Source organism: Rhipicephalus microplus, chromosome 3 (genome assembly GCF_043290135.1).
Source record: "Rhipicephalus microplus isolate Deutch F79 chromosome 3, USDA_Rmic, whole genome shotgun sequence".
In the NCBI taxonomy this organism is placed as follows: Eukaryota; Metazoa; Arthropoda; class Arachnida; order Ixodida; family Ixodidae; genus Rhipicephalus; species Rhipicephalus microplus.
In genome coordinates this window covers 71,872,501-71,892,888 of record NC_134702.1, presented here as the reverse complement: position 1 = coordinate 71,892,888, position 20,388 = coordinate 71,872,501, and the positions used below count along the sequence as shown (strand labels likewise).

At 43.2% G+C, this 20,388-nt stretch overlaps 1 protein-coding gene and 6 non-coding genes across 10 annotated transcripts in view; 6 read left to right on the top strand and 1 right to left on the bottom strand.

The window, feature by feature from the left end:
* Positions 1–20,388, top strand: part of LOC119160983 (scoloptoxin SSD14-like) — a 236,204-nt gene that overhangs the window by 125,350 nt on the left and 90,466 nt on the right. The gene's annotated exons all lie outside the window — the stretch shown is intronic.
* TRNAH-GUG (transfer RNA histidin (anticodon GUG)) lies at positions 5,049–5,120 on the top strand. Its single transcript has one exon. It is a non-coding gene; the product is annotated as a tRNA-His (tRNA).
* On the top strand, positions 8,398–8,469 carry TRNAH-GUG (transfer RNA histidin (anticodon GUG)). The gene has a single exon. It is a non-coding gene; the product is annotated as a tRNA-His (tRNA).
* On the bottom strand, positions 9,436–9,508 carry TRNAK-CUU (transfer RNA lysine (anticodon CUU)). The gene has a single exon. It is a non-coding gene; the product is annotated as a tRNA-Lys (tRNA).
* On the top strand, positions 16,259–16,331 carry TRNAK-CUU (transfer RNA lysine (anticodon CUU)). The gene has a single exon. It is a non-coding gene; the product is annotated as a tRNA-Lys (tRNA).
* TRNAH-GUG (transfer RNA histidin (anticodon GUG)) lies at positions 16,718–16,789 on the top strand. Its single transcript has one exon. It is a non-coding gene; the product is annotated as a tRNA-His (tRNA).
* TRNAK-CUU (transfer RNA lysine (anticodon CUU)) lies at positions 19,113–19,185 on the top strand. The gene has a single exon. It is a non-coding gene; the product is annotated as a tRNA-Lys (tRNA).

Sequence of the window (20,388 nt, the reverse complement as noted above, 5' to 3'; positions counted from 1 at the left end):
CCATACAACGTACGCTCTGTGGCGTCATTCTTATTCCAGCCACGATAGCCAATGGACGCAGGCAGGTTCATGATGGAGCGGTGATAGCGGCCCGTGCTGGCCACGGAAACAGGATGACTGCCGATGGCGACAGCGATTACGAGTTGGGCTGCCTGCCCTGCCGACTGGCCGTGTTGTTCACAACACTTTGTTTTTGCACGGAGACGTGAGTGAGGGGCTTTACAAGGTCGAGGACTTCAGACACGCCCTCGCGACTGCTGGTGTGCTGCCTGACGTCGCCACGTTAGGGGCGTACCAGATTAACCATGCCCGAGCAGTGACCTTTACCAGCGAAGAACAACGAAGAAACTTTCCATGGTGAAAGGGCTGAAGGTCAAAGGCCACCGGTGTCTTTTGCTTGACCCTGGAGACTAGCAGGTGAAGCTTCGTCTACATTGGGTGCTTCGCGGCGTCCAAGACGACGACATCCGGATCGTTTTCGCCGTGTTTGTTAACGTTACCGTGGTGACCCGTGAACGCTGGCGCGTATGGCCCTTACAAGAGTGTTTAATAACAATAAGTGTACTGTCTAAAGACGATTGTTACTAGAACCTACCAAGAATCAAAAAAGTGTCCATCAACTGTCTTTAGACTGCTGTACCCAACTATCTGGCAACCCTTTGGCTGCAATTGGCCACCAACATTGAACAAAATCGCGTTCATAGGCTGTTAATTGACCACGTAATAACGCCCTGTCCTCAGTGTTCAATAGGTGCCCTAGTAGCATTCTCTCAAAAGAAAGTCTGTGATAAGCAGTCTGTTGACCACGTAGTAACGGACTGTCAAAAATGTTAATAGACACCCTGGTAACATTCTATGAAAAGAAAGTCCCTTATAGGCTGTCTGTTGACCACGTAGCAACGCCCTGTCAATATTGTTCAATAGACACCCTAAAAACATTCTCTGAAATGGAAAGTCTGTCCGCGAGCAGCCCGTTAACCATCTAGTAACTTGTGTTTTAGAACAGTCTGTTAGAAGATGGTTACAACCGTTGTATTGAACGCTTTGTAAACGGTTTGTTGGTTCGTCTATGAGGCTTAGCGTCCGGTAGCAATTCACGACGCTGTATGGAGAGCTCTGGATAACATCGCCTAATTTGGCACGCCTCTAACATTAATTCTCCGTCGAAATGCGAACTTAACGCCGAAGGTAGAAACCCCATCTTTACGATCAACAGCCAAGAACCGTAAGAACTAACTCCCCACGACAGTCACTAACACTGTCTTCCAAACGATGCCTTTTGACAACATGCGTACGTGTATATGTGTGAATGAGTTTCTAGTAGAAGCCAACGCAATCTTCAAAATGCGTGAGTTGGAAAAAACTAGGCGGAAGGTTGCATTAAAGACTTTTATTTTATATAGTGCACAATATACTGGTTTAATAAATATTCACGCCATCAATAGTCGCACCAGTCACCCACTGAACATTCAAAAGAACATGAGGTGAGCAAGCACCTTTCAAACTAACTCATGATTTACGGAATATTGTGGACACACAAACTGCAACAAAATAGAAGGGCGAAAAAAAAAGAGAGCAGGGATGCTAAGCCTATTCAATAGGCCACTACCAAGCAAAAAGTTCAATAAGGCCTTCACTGATTTTGTGTGCGAAGAGAAATCACGTCGGCTTTCGAGCACTGCCTGTTCGTTCATGGGTCTGTCATCAAGGCGGGCCAACGCAGCAGCTAGCGGCGGTCTTTGTACGCTGCAACGAGGGCAGTAATACACAACGTGCTCTGTCGTTTCATCACTGCCGCAATTATCCCAAGCACCACTGTCCGCGAATAAAGAAATCACTGCCACGTTTGTAGCCTGCGTTCGATCGTAGTACAAGTGTTCTTTCTAGTAACTTTTGTAGCAGTCTCTGTCTATATCCAAGGCACCAGAAAGGTAATGAACGCGCCATCTTGGCACGGCTGCATCCTGGCTTTATTTAGGGAGCATATTTTGTTTAGCTTTATTTGACTCTCTTTCTCCCTCTCTCTCGTGCGCGCGTGCCGTTCGTGGTGATCCAGTTTCTCGCCCGTTGGTCACACATACGATGTTCCGAGATCTGCTCCAGTTTTTTTCTGCATACTACCCGTCCAGACGACTAGATAGGGCGTACGTGAGTGTAGAATTGGTACCGCTTTGCAAGGCATACCGTGTTAACGCCGTTTCATTTAGTGACCACTGCTTGGTTAGCTTTGTAGTAGCTAGCACGAAAGAAACGAAAAGGGCCTTCGAGTGGCAACTATGGAAATTGAATTCGAATCTGCTGAGTGATGAAAACTTTATGGAGGAAGTAATGACGGAAGTTGAAAAAATGAAAGTTCGCAGTAAAAAGACGTTTAGAGAAAAATGGGAGAACTTCAAGCAGGTCGTTAAATTGAAGGCTTTGGAACGGTCAAGCGCTTTAAGCAGAGAAAAAGGAGCAGAAGAAAAGCTCATGCGCAGAAACCTGGAAAAATTGCTCCTCGAAGAATGTAGAATGCCCGGCATGTTTCTTGAAGATATTCGCGCGTTGAAAAGTAAAATTGAGCGGTTCGATGTCGAAAGATACCGCGGTGCTATGGTTCGGGCAAGAGCCGAGCGACTGATAACGGCAGAAGCACCGTCAAAAAGGGTGTTGGGCTCAGAAATGTGGCATGCACGTCGTAATCAGATAACAGAAATTGAACATGAGGGTGAAGTCAGCGATGTCGCAGATGTTACCGAGCGTGCTTTCTTTGAGCACTTCAATGGTTTATTCGCCGCCAGCTCAGTTGATGTCGATCGCTTTAAAAAAGATTTTTTACCGCTGATGCCAAAGCTTGACAATAATGCAAAAGAATCATTGGAGGAACCCATTTCGGAAGAGGAAGTTAACAGTGCTATTGAAAGTATGCATCCCGGGAAATCGCCTGGCCCTGGGGGTCTGACTTCCGCCTTTTATAAGTGTTTCAAGTTAGAAATAACACCAGTCTTAGCTGACGTTTATAATGAGGCATTCGAGCTGAAAATATTACCCCCGTCCTTTTCATCATCTCACACTGTTCTTATACCAAAATCGGAAGACCCCGTTGCACTGTGCAGAGTAAATTCTTACCGCCCAATCTGCCTCACTAATGGAGATTACAAGATATTCATGAAAATCCTAGCTAAAAGGTTGCAAACAGTCATTACGGAGCTCGTGGGGCCGCATCAGACGTGCGGCATTAAAGGTCGAACTATCCTCACGAATATACACGCAGCCCGGAGCATCCTCGAATGTTGCGACGCTATTGGTGCGCGAGTCGCAATGCTGCAAATCGACCTCGAGAAGGCTTTTGACAGGGTGCCTCATGAAATTCTGCTGTGCATCCTAGATTATGTGAATTTAGGGAAAATAATCAAAGAGGGGGTTGCCATGGCGTACCGAGACTGCTCAACGCGGCTAATCGTTAACAAGGTGGTGGGGAAGCGCATCCCAGTCAAGCGTTCGGTCCGTCAGGGTTGTCCTCTCTCACCACTATTGTTTCGTTTGTACATAAAGTCCTTTTGTTTGAGTGTCATAGAGAATGACTGTGTCCGTGGGTTTAAGCTGCACGAGGTTGAAGTCCGGCTGTTGGCTTATGCGGACGATATTGCCATTTTTTGCGCGGACTGTGACAGCATTGCAGATGCTGTCAAATGTGTTACTAACTTCTGTGCTGCAAGTGGCAGCGCTGTAAACTGGGGAAAATGCCTTGGCTTTTGGCACGGTGACTGGGCAGAAACCCCAGACAGTTATGCCAGCTTGAGGTTTGTTACGACACCGGTGAAATACTTGGGTGCCCCCCTCGAATGCTACAAAGACAGCGATTTGTACTGGAGGAGCCAAGTGGATAACCTGCGGGAAAGAGTGAACAAGTGGAATGGCTAGAATTGGTCTATGTTTTCTAAAGCCACAATTTGCAACATATTCTTAGTGAGTAAAATTTGGTATATCTTACAAGTCTTACATTGTTCAAGGGTAAACATCCAAAAATTTCACCGTGTGTTTGCTGTCTTTGTGTGGGAATCGTCTTCGGAAAGATCGAGTCGGACCAATTTATTCCTTCGAGTGCGAAATGGAGGACTGGGCTTGTCACATTTGTTTTTAAGACAGATAGTCAATCGATTTTGTTTCTTTAGAGACGTCGACAACCCAATCCTTCGCACTGTCTGTCAACTTCGCCTGGGGCAACACTTGCCTAACGTGGTTGTATCAACCTGCAGCGTACCTGGTGGTGTTTATGGCTTTCTCCGCGAAGTTGTACTTTCTTGTAGGTTTCTGTCAGTGCGGTTTTCACTTGAATACTTGAGTCAAGTCCGACGAAGAAAGTTGTACAAGGACCTATGTGATGTGTTTTTACCAGTGCCTTTGTATCGGTCCCTTTACAATGTATGCCATGGCCACACTGTACTAAAGCGCGTCAAGGCGATGAAAATATCGCCAGGTGCTAAGAATTTCTTTTTTAAATTACATACCGGTACGCTGACCGTCAAAACCTGGATGGCTGCAAAGGGGTTTTACGTTCCTTGGGGCACGCATTGCATAATATGCAGAAAGGAGGAGACAATTGAGCATGTATTCATTGACTGCTGGGATGCTATCTTTCTTTGGGACGTGCTCCAGCGCACGATCAAAAAAGATTTCCCCATTGATGCATATGGCATCCGCTATTTGCAAATACAAAGTGACGACGGTACCCCATATGATATGATAATGCTTATGGCTCTTCATAGCATTTGGAAATCCAGGATGGCAGCCATGCACTTTGATGTAGATGCACGAGCACCCACGCAGTACTTCAAAGAATATATCAGAAATTTCGTAGATGAACAAAAGTTGCAGGAATTCACCCCAGAATGGTTGCCGCGCGTCGAATTACTATCGACGATAAAAACATTTTAACTGATGCGTGGCCACATCATTTGAGCCACGGTTTTTACAATGTTTTGGATTGTGTTGTGTAATTATCTGTTAATATGTGTATTGTTTACGTGAGCCGAAAACAGGCAATAAAGAAAAAAAAATTCGGGATAGCCGTGATCGTATAGTGGTTAGTACCTTGCGTTGTGGCCGCAATAACCCAGGTTCGAATCCTGGTCACGGCAAATATTTTATCGTCTTTTTTTTTCGTGAAAACAACCTAGTTTATCGATCTCGCTGGCTGATATAATATACGAACGCTTTGGGGAAGTGAGACTGAAAAAAAAAAAATTCGCTGTTTTATTGAGTGCGCCGTTGTGAGCTTCTTTTTTTTCTGTTGACCGTTAACATTATATCTCCCAAGCAACACTTTATGCCCGCAAAAAAAAAAAAAAAAAACTCACATTCACATATATTCATTTGATATGCGATGCTTCTACCAACTCTGAGAAAAAAAAAATATGCATGCATATTAGAGGCACCCTGAATAATTGCCTAACCCACTCATAAGAAACGCGCTGTTTCGCCCGGCTAGCTCATTTCTTATATGGGTCAAAATACAAGTGCGTCACAAAATACACAGTCTAGATATGCTCGGCAATAAAGCAACCAAAAAAAAAATTGCCCGGCTAGCTCAGTCGGTAGAGCATGAGACTCTTAATCTAAGGGTCGTGGGTACGAGCCCCACGTTGTGGGAAATTTTTCTGTTCACTTGAAGCGTAATTAAAAAAGAAATGTCTCATGAAGGTGTATAGGGTGCATCCACTGAGTGATGCCTAGTCCTATAATCAGAACGGAATAAAGTGAGGAATTTGCGCGCTCGGAACACGGCAGTCGTTATACACGTACTCTCGGCGCAGGCTTACGCCATGCTTCCCCCCTCCCCCCTTTTTTTTTTACAACATCTGCTCTGCACATATAACAAAGGCTTGGAGGTTTAGCGAATTCCCAGAGATGCGATGAGCCACGCAGGGCGTTTGTCTGCAAGAAACAGGATTCCCAATTTTGGTGCTGTTAAAGGTAGGCTTGAGTACCTTCAAGAGACCACGGCCTTTAAGAAATGTAAAATAAAGCTTATGCAATGTATATCTATTTGGTGTTACCATGTATATGCATGCCTTTTTTCTTGAAAGTCGTGGTTCCGAAAAATGGAAATATCTTAAGAAAACTATGATAGGCGTCCTTTTAAAACTTTCTCATTGCATCTAGTGCAATTCAGTGGTTTTTAAATGCTGTTGAGTTGCTTAGAGTTAGGGTTGTGGAGAACTGTTGTTGAAAATTACGGCAACAAAATCGCCACACACTGGTCATTACAAACGATTGAGGCCTAGTGACGACACTTGAGCAACGTGATTTTAGGATAGTCGGTAGGCCTCAATTTTACAGTAGCTTTTCGTTAGTCAGTGTGGCGTCATAAAAAAAAAATTAGCCCAGTTTGCAATAGCTTAAAAAAGGTAAAATTGATGAGCCCCACCATGCTGGTCTATAGTGGCTAAGGTACTCGGCTGCTGACGTGCAGGTCGCGGGATCGAATCCCGTCTGCAGCGGCTGCATTTTCGAAGGATGTGAAAATTCTGTAGGCCCGTGTGCTCAGATTTGGGTACCAGTTAAAGAACCCTTGGTAGCCTAAATTTCCGGAACCCTCCACCATGGCGTCTCTCATAATCATATGGCGGTTTTGAGACGTTAAACCCTACAAAGAAGTCGAAGAACCACGCTAAATCTATAAGCATTAGTTACGTCAATGTGACCGTAGCTCAGATTAATTAGGCTTAAGCCAGTGAATATAAATTGATAGCCATTGTATATTGATTTATAGCTGATCAACAGCCTAGGTCATTAAGCCAAGATAAAGCAAGTTAAGCTTAGTTATGCCGAGCTGATGTAATTATCAGCATGAGGTGTAACGAAGGGGCAGCGAGATGCGCAACTTCAGCTTTCAACGGCGAGCTTACTTTCTTCTTTTTTAGTGGCGAAGCTTTTTATAACGACACCCGTTTGTCCCTCGTAACCGTTGTAGTATGTAACAAGTATAAATTTTTGGCCTCCATGGTGGTGCCGGTGAAAGAAGTCTTCTGTGCGTTGTTGAACAATGAAAATAGTGCTCAAAGTTCATGCCAATTGCTGGTAATGTAGAATGAGAGACACGATCATTCGGCTTTTAGTTAACGCGCACGCTGCAATCCCCATTAGCAGCCATTGGCATGTACACTGAGCACTATCAGACAAGAAAGGGTTGCTACGTTATACTCGCTGGGCGTAACCTCCTTGGTTTTAGAAAGGTTTAGCGAGCGTTGGGCCACAGTGTCATGAATACAGTGAACTACATAGTATATACTATGAACTCGAGGTGGTTAAAGGTGGGAAGTAGATACGAAGCGCAAGCCGTAAGAAAGTGTGCGTGTGTCACCTCTAGTTTAGTCCTTGGACTGTCCGCTGGATGGCGGTGTTTCTATATGGGGAATTTATGATGAAAAGATGCGAGATGGTGGTACTTGGAGGATTGAATACATGGATGCGTAGATGGAGGCATGAACGGACGCAGGGGCGGATGCATGGACGAACGCAGGGACGGACGCACGAACAGACGCACGCACGGATGGGCAGATGGACGCATGGACGGTCACACAGACAGACGCATGGACGGACGGAAGCAAGAACGAATGGACGGACGAATGCTTCGCCACACTCTCCATCATTCACTCCGTGGATATGCTGCCAATTTTTTTTCTCATGTGTTAGTACAAAAAAAAAAAGGAATTGAGAAAACTGACAGTTTTGCGAAACCCATATAGCCTAAGAATATAGGAGGTGGAGCCCTAGAAGCTTAAAGCCACGCGTTCACTGCCCACGTGCAGCGTGCCCTTGCATGGCTCGATCATGTTCGCTTGTCCACTTGTTTTCCCATACGCATGGCACATACCCACTTTGGGGGATTTGCAGAGATTTGGTCATTTCATATGAACTGGAAGGCTAAACAAAGAAGTAATTGAAGGGCTATATAGGCTTTCCATGGGTGTTGTTTTGTTAAATGCACCTCAAGGAAAAAAAAAAAAAACCTCGAACAATTTTTTCAGGACCGAAAAGAGATGATCTGTAAATATTGATGCGTTGTTTTTTTTTCTGTCTTTTTCTCCATGGCACAGCTCTCTCCAAAAACCATAACCATGTATATTTTTGTGCAAAGGTTCAAACGGTCCACTCTTTTTTTTTTCCTGCAGCGTTGTATTGTCACTCCTAATTCCCCCTCCTAATTCTCTCTCTCTCTCTCGTGCGCGCAGTTATGGGGGAGAGGGCATCATAGCTTCTCCATCTGGACGGAGAAGCTTTTTTTTACTTTTGTACCTGTTTGTCCTGGCGTCTTGTCCCGTCGCTCAGTGTATGATCCACTTTCGCAAGCCGGTTTTCTTTCTTCGAGGTCTGCTTCAGCTTTTGCTTCACAGTCACCCGTCCTCCGGGATAGCCGTGATCGTATAGTGGTTAGTACCTTGCGTTGTGGCCGCAATAACCCAGGTTCGAATCCTGGTCACGGCAACGTTTTTATATTTCAAAGTTTTTAATTTTTAGCAAGAATTAGAGGATGACTTGCGTGTGTGCGTCTGCGGAGAGTTTCCGGCTGACTCCTGGCCGTCATTACAGTCCCTTTATATTCCGGCTTTTTTATTACGCAGCCGTATTAATTACTTTCCTTCATCTTCCATTCGCGTCACGTGATACCAAATTTGGTATATGTTAAGCTAACGAACCAACCGCGAGCTCATCATGAGAGTGGCATGTAGTCACGTTCTTACATGACACGCATATCAAAATTATCATGTTTGAACCAGTCATATTCGCAATCCATTCATGTCCTGTGATATAAAATTTGGTACTTGTTAAGCTAGCGAAATGACAGCGAGCGCACCATGAACGTGGCGTGTAGTCATGGCTTACACGACATGCATATCCTGATTTACACGTTAGGTTCTGTCATTCATGTTTGCCTTGCAGTCATGTCATACAATACCAGTTTCACCATATGTCATGTGAACGAAACGACTGTAAGAGCAGCAAGACCATTCATGACATGCATGTCTTGATTTTCATGGTTTGAATAATCACTTATGCACGTCATACAGTCATGTTGTGCCGTACCAATTTTAGTATAGATACCCCTAAGAAACGGCCAGGAGAGCTAAAAGTCGTAGGCGTCTAGTTAGAGAGATAGATAGATAGATAGATAGATAGATAGATAGATAGATAGATATAAATAGATAGATATAAATAGATAGATAGATAGATAGATAAATAGATAGATAGATAGATAGATAGATAGACAAGTAGGTAGGTAGGTAGGTAGGTAGGTAGATAGATAGATAGATAGATATATAGATAGATAGATAGATAGATAGATAGATAGATAGATAGATAGATAGATAGATAGATGCGGAGAAAGTTGCAGAAGTTCGCTAGAAAATGCTTCGTAATACAAAAAGAAAAGATAGTACAGGAAAAAAATTTCGCCCAACGTGGGGCCCGAACCCACGACCCTGAGATTAAGAGTCTCATGCTCTACCGACTGAGCTAGCCGGGCGTTATAACCGCTGATGTAATCTACATATAGTTGCACGTGTCAGACCTCGCTACCAGTCGTTGGGAGCATTCATTCTCTTTGGTTAGGGTGGCCCCTTTCGTCTCCACTTTCACGAACTACATTTCTCCCACCAGTCGTCTCTCATTCTTTGTGTGTCCCTACTGTCCACTAGTTCTTTTTTCTCTATTTATTTCTTTCTATATCTATCTATCTATCTATCTATCTATCTATCTATCTATCTATCTATCTATCTATCTATCTATCTATCTATCTATCTATCTATCTATCTATCTATCTATCTATCTATCTATCTATCTATCTATCTATCTATCTATCTATCTATCTATCTATCTATCTATCTATCTATCTATCTATCTATCTATCTTTCTTTCTTTCATTCTTTCTTTGTTTTCTTTCTTTCTTTCTTTGTTTTCTTTCTTTGTTTTCTGTCTTTGTTTCCTTTCTTTCCTTTCTTTCTTTGTTTTCTTTCTTTCTTTCTTTGTTTTCTTTCTTTGTTTTCTTTCTTTCTTTCTTTGTTTTCTTTCTTTCTTTCTTTCTTTCTTTCTTATTTTTTCCCGATACGTTTTGACAGGCTTTTTTTTTATCTGACAGTGACAGCCAAAGTGGTTGCGACTCGGCATCGTGCCAACCGTGAGCCACACACACATGGGCACGGCTTTTGAATGCTCCCGCCTTGCGGGCATTTCCACAGTGCGCCGTGTGACCAGTAAGACAGCAACGACTTCACATCGCAATATTTTTAGCACAAACAGCTTTAAATGATTCTAGGCCAAATGAATGAGTAAATAAATGAATGAATAAATGAATGAATGAATACATTCAACACAAAATGCTTCAGTGAAAGAAGTTTACAGAGCGAATTCATATATGTCCTTACCACAATCCAAGTACGTATTACCTTGCACGTCAGTCACAGCTTCCGACGCACGTCAACTCGTGTTACCAGACTGATGTTACACGATCTCTACGTGCCTTGATGTTTACTTGCGCCGGAAGTGGCACCATCCCGGACGAGTTTGAAAAAATGGAAATTACTGCCTTCTCAAATCGTGGCATAGACTTCTGATTCTTCTTCCGTCCCGTCCCTCTGATGCTTAGATAACCTTTTCTTTTATTAGGCTAGCTCGTCCCATTCGCGTTTTCAAGAATTTTATGTGCGCTACTGCGTTTTTTTATTCACGTATTTCCACTCCTCGTAGATGCTCCTGCCGTATCTCCCACAGAGTACAGACCTTTCCTATTCGTGTCACTGTGTTTTTTTTTATGCGTTTCTTCCTCACGTGCAAGCGAAGTACTTTACATACTGAAGCAACATTGAAGGGGAGGCAGTGAATCTTGTCCCTGCCGATAACACCGTAAATGGAGAGAGTGTACAACTTCATTAGCCGTAAAGGCGACAGCCATGCATATCCATTTCTTCAAATTTTTCCTTCACCACGTCATAGACTCAATAAGTATGGCGGAGTAGTTTTACATGGGTGGCATGGTTGAGAATAAAGTATAGAGAAGGGAATAGAGAAGGTAAACCCTGGGAATGCAACTACAAGTTACACGTACGAAACACATGGAGCTATAAATAAACAAATTTACAAAAGCGATATCGCTCGACAAAAGTGTTTTTAAGAATTTAAACACAGCGCATCATGCAAACGTGCCTATCTTTTTCCCACTGCCGACAGCAGAGATTAAATGGAGTTACGCAGATGCTCTGCGAACCGCCGTGATAATTTGCGTTTCGCGGGCAAAGTCCTGTCAGCAATGGCATTTCAATGTGAGCAAGACAACGGCAGCATGTATGTGCCTCTATAATTTCTTACCGCTATATTGGGGAAATAAGTATGCTGTGACCAGCACAAATCATGATCACCGCCACGGATATTGTCAATTCGAGCACAAGCCATACGCACTTCTGTGAATAAGTACATGATAGTACATGATAGTAAAACAAAGTTAAACGCGGCGTTTTTAATTAATAGAATGTTGCAAAGGTCCGGAGAGCTGCAAATAAAAGTCAGTTAGCCATCAACGCTGATTCGTGCGATGCAGCCTTAATGTTCTGGGAAGACTCTGAATAGGCGCTGCAATGTTTTAAAATGTGCATTCCGAAAAGGTAGCGAACTGCTGCATGATGACGGCTTTTCGGTTAGACAGGCATGCCATCCATCCTGATTTGCACTAGTTTTTTTTTTTTCAAAGGAAACGCAAGAAAAAAAAATGCAATGATGCCGATAAACGAACACAAAAAATAAAATGCTGAAAAATAAGCATACTCTAGTCAATAAGGGTGAGTAATAAAAAGGGTACAAATGGAAGCCACTATAATGGACGGCCAGAAGTCAGCCGAAAACTGTTCACACAGAAACACGCAAGTCACTCTCTAATGCTCACTGAAAATAAAAAAACAACGAAATTTGAAAAAAAAAAGTGCCGTGACCAGGATTCGAACCTGGGTTATTGCGGCCACAACGGAAGGTACTAACCACTATACGATCACGGCTATCCTGGATTTTTTTTTCTTTATTGCCTGTTTTCGGCTCACGTAAACAATACACATATCAACTGATACACAACACAATCCAAAACATTGTAAAAACCGTGGCTCAAAGATGTGGCCACGCATCTGTTAAAATGTTTTTATCGTCGATAGTAATTCGACGCGCGGCAACCATTCTGGGGGGAATTCCTCCAACTTTTGTTCATCCACAAAATTTCTTATATACTCCTTGAAGTACTGGGTGGGTGCTCGTGCATCTACATCAAAGTGCATGGCTGCCATCCTGGATTTCCAAATGCTATGAAGAGCCATAAGCATTATCATATCATATGGAGTACCGTCGTCACTTTGTATTCGCAAGTAGCGGATGCCATGTGCATCAATGGGGAAATCTTTTTTGATCGTGCGCTGGAGCACGTCCCAAAGAAAAACAGCATCCCAGCAGTCAATGAATGCATGCTCAATTGTCTCCTCCTTTCTGCATATTATGCAATGCGTGCCCCAAGGAACGTAAAACCCCTTTGCAGCCATCCAGGTTTTGACGGTCAGCGTACCGGTATGTAATTTAAAAAAGAAATTCTTAGCACCTGGCGATATTTTCATCGCCTTGACGCGCTTTAGTACAGTGTGGCCATGGCATACATTGTAAAGGGACCGATACAAAGGCACTGGTAAAAACACATCACATAGGTCCTTGTACAACTTTCTTCGTCGGACTTGACTCAAGTATTCAAGTGAAAACCGCACTGACAGAAACCTACAAGAAAGTACAACTTCGCGGAGAAAGCCATAAACACCACCAGGTACGCTGCAGGTTGATACAACCATGTTAGGCAAGTGTTGCCACAGGCGAAGTTGACAGACAGTGCGAAGGAATGGGTTGTCGACGTCTCTAAAGAAACAAAATCGATTGACTACCTGTCTTAAAAACAAATGCGACAAGCCGAGTCCTCCATTTCGCACTCGAAGAAATAAATTGGTTCGACTCGATCTTTCCCAAGACGATTCCCACACAAAGACAGCGAACACACGGTGAAATTTTTGGATGTTTACCCTTGAACAATGTAAGACTTGTAAGATATACCAAATTTTACTCACTAAGAATATGTTGCAAATTGTGGCTTTAGAAAACATAGACCAATTCCAGCCATTCCACTTGTTCACTCTTTCCCGCAGGTTATCCACTTGGCTCCTCCAGTACGAGTCGCTGTCTTTGTAGCATTCGAGGGGGGCACCCAAGTATTTCACCGGTGTCGTAACAAACCTTATGCTGGCAAAACAGTCTGGGGTTTCAGCCCAGTCACCGTGCCAAAAGCCAAGGCATTTTCCCCAGTTTACAGCGCTGCCACTTGCAGCACAGAAATTAGTAATGCATTTGACAGCATCTGCAATGCTGTCACAGTCCGCGCAAAAAATGGCAATATCGTCCGCATAAGCCAACAGTCGGACTTCAACCTCGTGCAGCTTAAACCCACGGACACAGTCATTCTCTATGACACTCAAACAAAAGGACTCTATGTACAAACAAAACAATAACGGTGAGAGAGGACAGCCCTGACGGACCGAACGCTTGACTGGGATGCGCTTCCCCACCACCTTGTTAACGATTAGCCGCGTTGAGCAGTCTCGGTACGCCATGACAACCCCCTCTTTGATTATTTTTCCTAAATTCACATAATCTAGGATGCACAGCAGAATTTCATGAGGCACCCTGTCAAAAGCCTTCTCGAGGTCGATTTGCAGCATTGCGACTCGCGCACCAATAGCGTCGCAACATTCGAGGATGCTCCGGGCTGCGTGTATATTCGTGAGGATAGTTCGACCTTTAATGCCGCACGTCTGATGCGGCCCCACGAGCTCCGTAATGACTGTTTGCAACCTTTTAGCTAGGATTTTCATGAATATCTTGTAATCTCCATTAGTGAGGCAGATTGGGCGGTAAGAATTTACTTTGCGCAGTGCAACGGGGTCTTCCGATTTTGGTATAAGAACAGTGTGAGAGGATGAAAAGGACGGGGGTAATATTTTCAGCTCGAATGCCTCATTATAAACGTCGGCTAAGACTGGTGTTATTTCAAACTTGAAACACTTATAAAAGGCGGAAGTCAGGCCATCAGGGCCAGGCGATTTCCCGGGATGCATACTTTCAATAGCACTGTTAACTTCCTCTTCCGAAATGGGTTCCTCCAATAATTCTTTTGCATTATTGTCAAGTTTCGGCATCAGCGGTAAAAAATCTTTTTTGAAACGATCGACATCAACTGAGCTGGCGGCGAATAAACCATTGAAGTGCTCAAAGAAAGCACGCTCGGTAACATCTGCGACATCGCTGACCTCATGCGCGTCGTAATCAGATAACAGAAATTGAACACGGCTATCCTGGAGGACGGGTGACTGTGAAGCAAAAGCTGAAGCATACCTCGAAGAAAAAAAAAAGAAAAACCGGCTCGCAAAAGTGGTTGACTGAGTGCCACGACAACCCACCAGGACAAAGAAAAGGCAAAAGTAGAAAAGAAACCTGCTCTATCCAGACGGAGCAGCAAGATCCCCTCACCCCCATAACAAAGATACATAGAGAGAGAGAGGGAGAGAGAGAGAGAGGGAACTGTGAATGACAATACTGCACTGAACGTAGAAAAAAGAGTGCACCATTGGAACCTTTTCCTGCTCAAAGGATTACATTGTTTTGGTAGAGAGCTGTACCATAGAGAAAGAGAGAGAGAAAGAGAGAACAAACAATGAATCGGCCTTTACAGATTACCCTTTTTTTCAGTTCTTAGGGAATTGTTCGAATTGCTTTTTTCTTAATGTTGTTTTTGGTGTTGTTTTTATTGTTGTTGTTGTTGTTGTTGTTGTTGTTAGTGGTGTTGTTGTTGTTGGCCATGTAAACAACAGCCATGAAAAGCATAGAACACATGATTCACAGCCTGAAATGGTATACATATGGTAATTATTTGAAATGTTATTGAAAGTAATATTACCTAAACACAAGGAAAGCTCTTTTGGTCAAGGTTAAATTATTGCGGTGCTCTTAGAAAGCAATAAATGATAGGCGCTATGCTTTATATGGTTTAATTGGGTGTTGTTTCTCTTTTGAGTATGTAAGGATGTTTCCTACAAGATTACGGCACAGGCATTCTCACGTTCGTCCCACTCGGTTCTTCCATATGTCCACACCCTCCCCTACCCAACACAATATGATTTTTGGCTGATATTTCATATTTCACTTTGCCTGATGATAGATTATTATCAACTCATCGTGCTCACATGTTTCGACGGGATTTGAATGGCGTAGGCTGCCTTTCCCAGACGTTTCACCCCTGTAGGTAGCCGATCGGGCGGGGGGGCGCCTGTGCCCATTTTGAAATATCGGTGGGTATCCGGCGGCATGTGGATTTGAACCCACGACCTCCCAAAGCCACCACCACGCTATTATGAGAGACACCGTAGCAGAGGACTCCGGACATTTTGACAACCTGGGGTTCTTTAACGTTCACGCAAATATGAGGGGATACAGCCTTTTCGCCTCCATCGAAAATGCAGCCACCGCAGCCACGTTTCGATCCCACGGCCTGTAGTTCAGCAGTCAGTACCTTAGCCACTGGACCACTGCGACGGGGCATTTCACTTTGGCTGATAATTCATTTTCGCAGCGTAAACGCAGCTCAATTAGCACTTTGCATTGACGATAAGTGCTTCTGATAACGTAACGCTGCGCGATGAAAGCGTTTCGTGCATTGATGAGAAAAAACTTGAATGGCACGTGCTCATATAGTGGCGCTATTGCAACGATAAAACGCTTTATCTATCTGGACTGTAGAATGCGCCGCACCTACATTAAGTACTACTTACAAAAAAAAAAAAAGCATTCATCCTCATCCAAAGTTGTTGGTCATTGATTGACGCACAAATATCGCATTTGTTTCGGTCCCTTTATGAACGCTTATGGCTGCTACTTATGGACTGAGAAAGAAAAAAAGAAAGAAAGAAAGAAAGAAGAAAATAAGGAGGGAAAGAGAGAAGGAAAGAAAAAGGAAAGAAAGAAGGAAGAAATAAAGAAAAAAGAAAGAAAGAAAGAAAGAAAGAAAGGAAGAAAAAGTGGGGGGGGGGGACACTAGGGACAGACTGAAAATAAGAAAAGGCAGGTGGAAGGAAGGCGGTTCGTGAAAGCGGAGAGAAGTGTGAATGAACGCTCCCAGTTGCCGACAACCAGGTCAGACGAGCCTCGCCATAAAGCCCGGCTAGCTCAGTCGGTAGAGCATGAGACTCTTAATCTCAGGGTCGTGGGTTCGAGCCCCACGTTGGGCGAACTTTTTTTTCTGTACGGTAACTTTTCTTTTTTTTTTCTATAGTGCGAAGCATATTCTAGTGAACTTCCGCGACTTTCACCGCATCTATCTATCTATCTATCTATCTATCTATCTATCTATCTATCTATCTATCTATCTATCTATCTATCTATCTATCTATCTATCTATCTATCTATCTATCTATCTATCTATCTATCTATCTATCTATCTATCTATCTATAGCTGCTCCGTCTGGGTAGGTCAGGTTTTTTTTTCAACTTTTGCTTTTCTTTGTCCTGGTGGCTCGTCCCGTCACTCAGTCATCCACTTTTGCGAGCTCGTTTCTTTTTCTTCATTTTTTTTCTGATTCAGCTTTTGCTTCACAGTCACCCGTCCTCCGGGACAGCCGTGATCGTATAGTGGTTAGTACCTTGCGTTGTGGCCGCAATAACCCAGGTTCGAATCCTGGTCACGGCAAACTTTTTTAAATTTGTTTTTTTTTAATTTTTAGTTAGAATAAGAGTGACTTGCGTGTGTCTGTGTGAAGAGTTTTCGGCTGACTCCTGGCCGTCCATTATAGTCACTTCAATTTGTACCCTTTTTTAATTACGTTTCTTTATTAAATAGAGTATGCTTATTTTTCAGCATTTCATTCTTTGTGTTCGTTTTTCGGCATCATGGAATTTTTTTTTCTTGCGTTCCCTTCGAAAAAATAACTATTGGAAATCAGGTGGGATGCCATGCCTGTCTAACTGAAAAGCCATCGTCGTGCAGCGGTTCGCTACCTTTTCGCAATACACATTTTTAAAAATTGTAGCGCCTACTTAGAGTCTTTCCAGAACATTCTGGCTGCATCGCACGAATCAGCGTTTGTGGCTAACTGACTTTGCAGCTCTCCGGACGTTTGCAACATTATATTAATTAAAAACGCCACGTTTAACATTGTTTTACTATCATGTACTATCATGTACTTATTCAGAGCGGCGCGTATGGCGTGCGCTCGAATTGACAATATCCGTGGCGGTGATCATGATTTGTGCTGGTCACGGCATACCTTTTTCACCACTATAGCGGTAAGAATTTATAGAGGCACATCCATGCTGCCGTTTCCTTGAGAATCTTGAAATGCAATGGTGGGACAGGACTTTGCACGCGAAACGGAAATTATCACGATGGTTCGTTGAGCGTCTGCGCAACTCCATTTTATCTCTGCTGTCGGCAGTGGGAAAAAGATAGGCACGTTTGCATGATGCGCTGTGTTTAACTACTTGAAAAACTTTTGTCGAACAATATCGCTCTTGTAAATTTGTATATTTATAGCTCTATGTGCTTCGTACGTATAACGTATAGTTGCATTCCCAGGGTTTACCTTCTCTATTCCCTTCTCTATACTTTATTCTCAACCATGCCACCCATGTAAAACTACTCCGCCATACTTATTGAGTCTGTGACGTGGTGAAGGAAAAATTTGAAGAAATAGATATGCATGGCTGTCGCCTTTACGGCTAATGAAGTTGTTCATTCTCTCCATTTACGGTGTTATCGGTAGGGACAAGAGTCACTGCCTCCCCTTCAATGTTGCTTCAGTATGTAAAGTACTTCGCTTGCACGTGAGGAAGAAACGCATAAAAAAACAAGACAGTGAAATGAATAGAAAAGGTCTGTACTCAATGAGATATACGGCAGAAGCATCCACGTGGATTAGAAATACGAGAATAAAAAACGCAGAAACACAAACAAGATCCTTAAAAATGCGAATGGTGTGAGCTGACCGAACGAGAAAAGTTATTTTGGAATCAGAGGAGCGTGATCAAAGAAGACCCAGATGTCTAGGCCGCGATTTGAGAAGGTAGTACTATTCATTTTTCAAGACCATGCTGTATGGTGCCACTTCAGACGCAAACGAATATCGAGGCACGTAGATAGTATAATAGATCAGCCTGGTAACACGAGTTGGCGTGCGTTCAAGCTGTGATTGATGTGCAATATAATACGTACCTACATTGTTGTAAGGACATATCTGAATTAGCTCTGGAAGCTTCTTTCACGAGAGAATTTCATGATGAATGTCTTCATTCATTCATTTATTTATTCATTAGAATAGCGTGATTGATATTTGTCTAAGCGAAAAATATTGCGATGTGAGATTGGTACTGTCGTGATGGTCACTCGGCGCATAGTAGGAATGCCCGCAGGGCTCGAGTATCCAAAAGGCTTGCACGTGTGTATTAGTGGCTGACGATTGGCAGTAGGCCAATATGCAACCGCTTCCGCTATCGTTGTCAGCCGAAACAAAGCTTGTCAGAATGTACTGGGTAAGAAAGAAAGAAACAAAAAAAAGAAATAAAAAAGAGAAAGAAAGAAAGAACAAAAGCGAGAAGAAAAGAAAGGAAAGAACGAAAAAAGAAAACAAGAAAAAAAAAGAAAAAAAGAAAAAAGAAAGGAAGCATTGAAGGAAGGAGAAAGAAAAAAAGAATGAAGAAGGAGAGAGAGAAAAAAAGAAAAAAAGAAGGAAAAAAAGAAAAAGAAAGAAAGAAGAAGAAGAAGAAGAAGAAGAAGAAGAAGTAGTAGAAGAAGAAGAAGAAGAAGAAGAAGAAGGAGAAGAAGAAGAAGGAGAAGGAGAAGAAGAAGAAGAAGTAGTAGTGTTGGGGGCGGTAGGGACAGACAGACAGAGAGTAAGAAACGAAAGGTGGAAGGATTGCGGTTATTGAGAGCGGGAAAAAGTGTGAATGAATGCTCCCGGTGACTGGCAGTAAGGTCTGACACAACATTTGTCTATAGATAGCTCGCTCTCCGTATCGCCCGGCTAGCTCAGTCGGTAGAGCATGAGACTCTTAATCTCAGGGTCGTGGGTTCGAGCCCCACGTTGGGCGCTTTATTTTTTTCGGCACAAAAACTTAGGCGACTTTCACCGCATCTATCTATCTATCTCTTTATCTGTCTTGCCGCCTACGAGTTATAGCTCTCCCGCCATTTCAATAATAGTATATATACCAAAATTCGTACGACAAAACATGACTACATGCCACGCTGATGATGCGTTCGCTGCCGTTTCCCTAGCTTCACATACTAAATTTGGTATCACGTGACATAAATAGACCATGAAGGTATAAGACAAGTCGAGACACATAAACAACATGCGTGTCATGTAAAATATTTCTACATGCTACGCTCATAGTGCGCTCCCGACCGTTTCGCTAGCTTAGCATATACGAAATTTGGCATCATGTGACGTGAAAGGACGACAAACACAAATGCCTAGCGCGAACAGGATCATCATGAAATGGAGGTCATGTATGGCATAATATACGTCCACCTCGTAATGCTGTTCTGATTTTAAAGTGACATATTAAACTTCGTCATTCGTACTTCACATATCATTGATTTTGATTGTACGTGGAATCTGCCAGTTTTTTTTAAATATCAAAACTCTCTGTTGATGGGCACAGAGCACACAATTATCTGTGCAGCATTGGTTTTGTCGCCCATCTTGTTCACTGTTAAGCAACACGTGTTCCATTCATCCTGGTATTGCTTTATCCTCGCAATATTTCATTTTATTAAAAAGATTTGAAGACACCGGGACGAATGTTGAATTTCTCGGGACACCAGGGCACACTGGCTTGGAAGGGGCAAACTGGGGCACTTATGTAGGCTACGGTCAAGTGGGCGGATTTGACTAGCAGAGCACTGATGAATTACATTCGCACTAAAATTAAATAGGACAGCAAGAAATCGGCTCTTGGAAGCTACACCAGCGTGTGGAGGCGGAAATGTTGTAGGCCCGTGTGCTCAGATTTGGGTGCATGTTAAAGAATTCCAGGTGGTCAAAATTTCCGGAGCCCTCCACTACGGCGTCTCTCATAATCATATAGTGGTTTTGGGACGTTAAACCACACTTATATATCAATCAATCAATCAATCAATCAATCAATCAATCAATCAAAAGATTTCAAGACACCGGCACAAATGTTGAATTTCTCGGGACACCAGGGCACACTGGCTTGGAAGGGGCAAACTGGGGCACTTATGTAGGCTACGCTCAATTGGGCGGATTTGACTAGCAGAGCACTGAT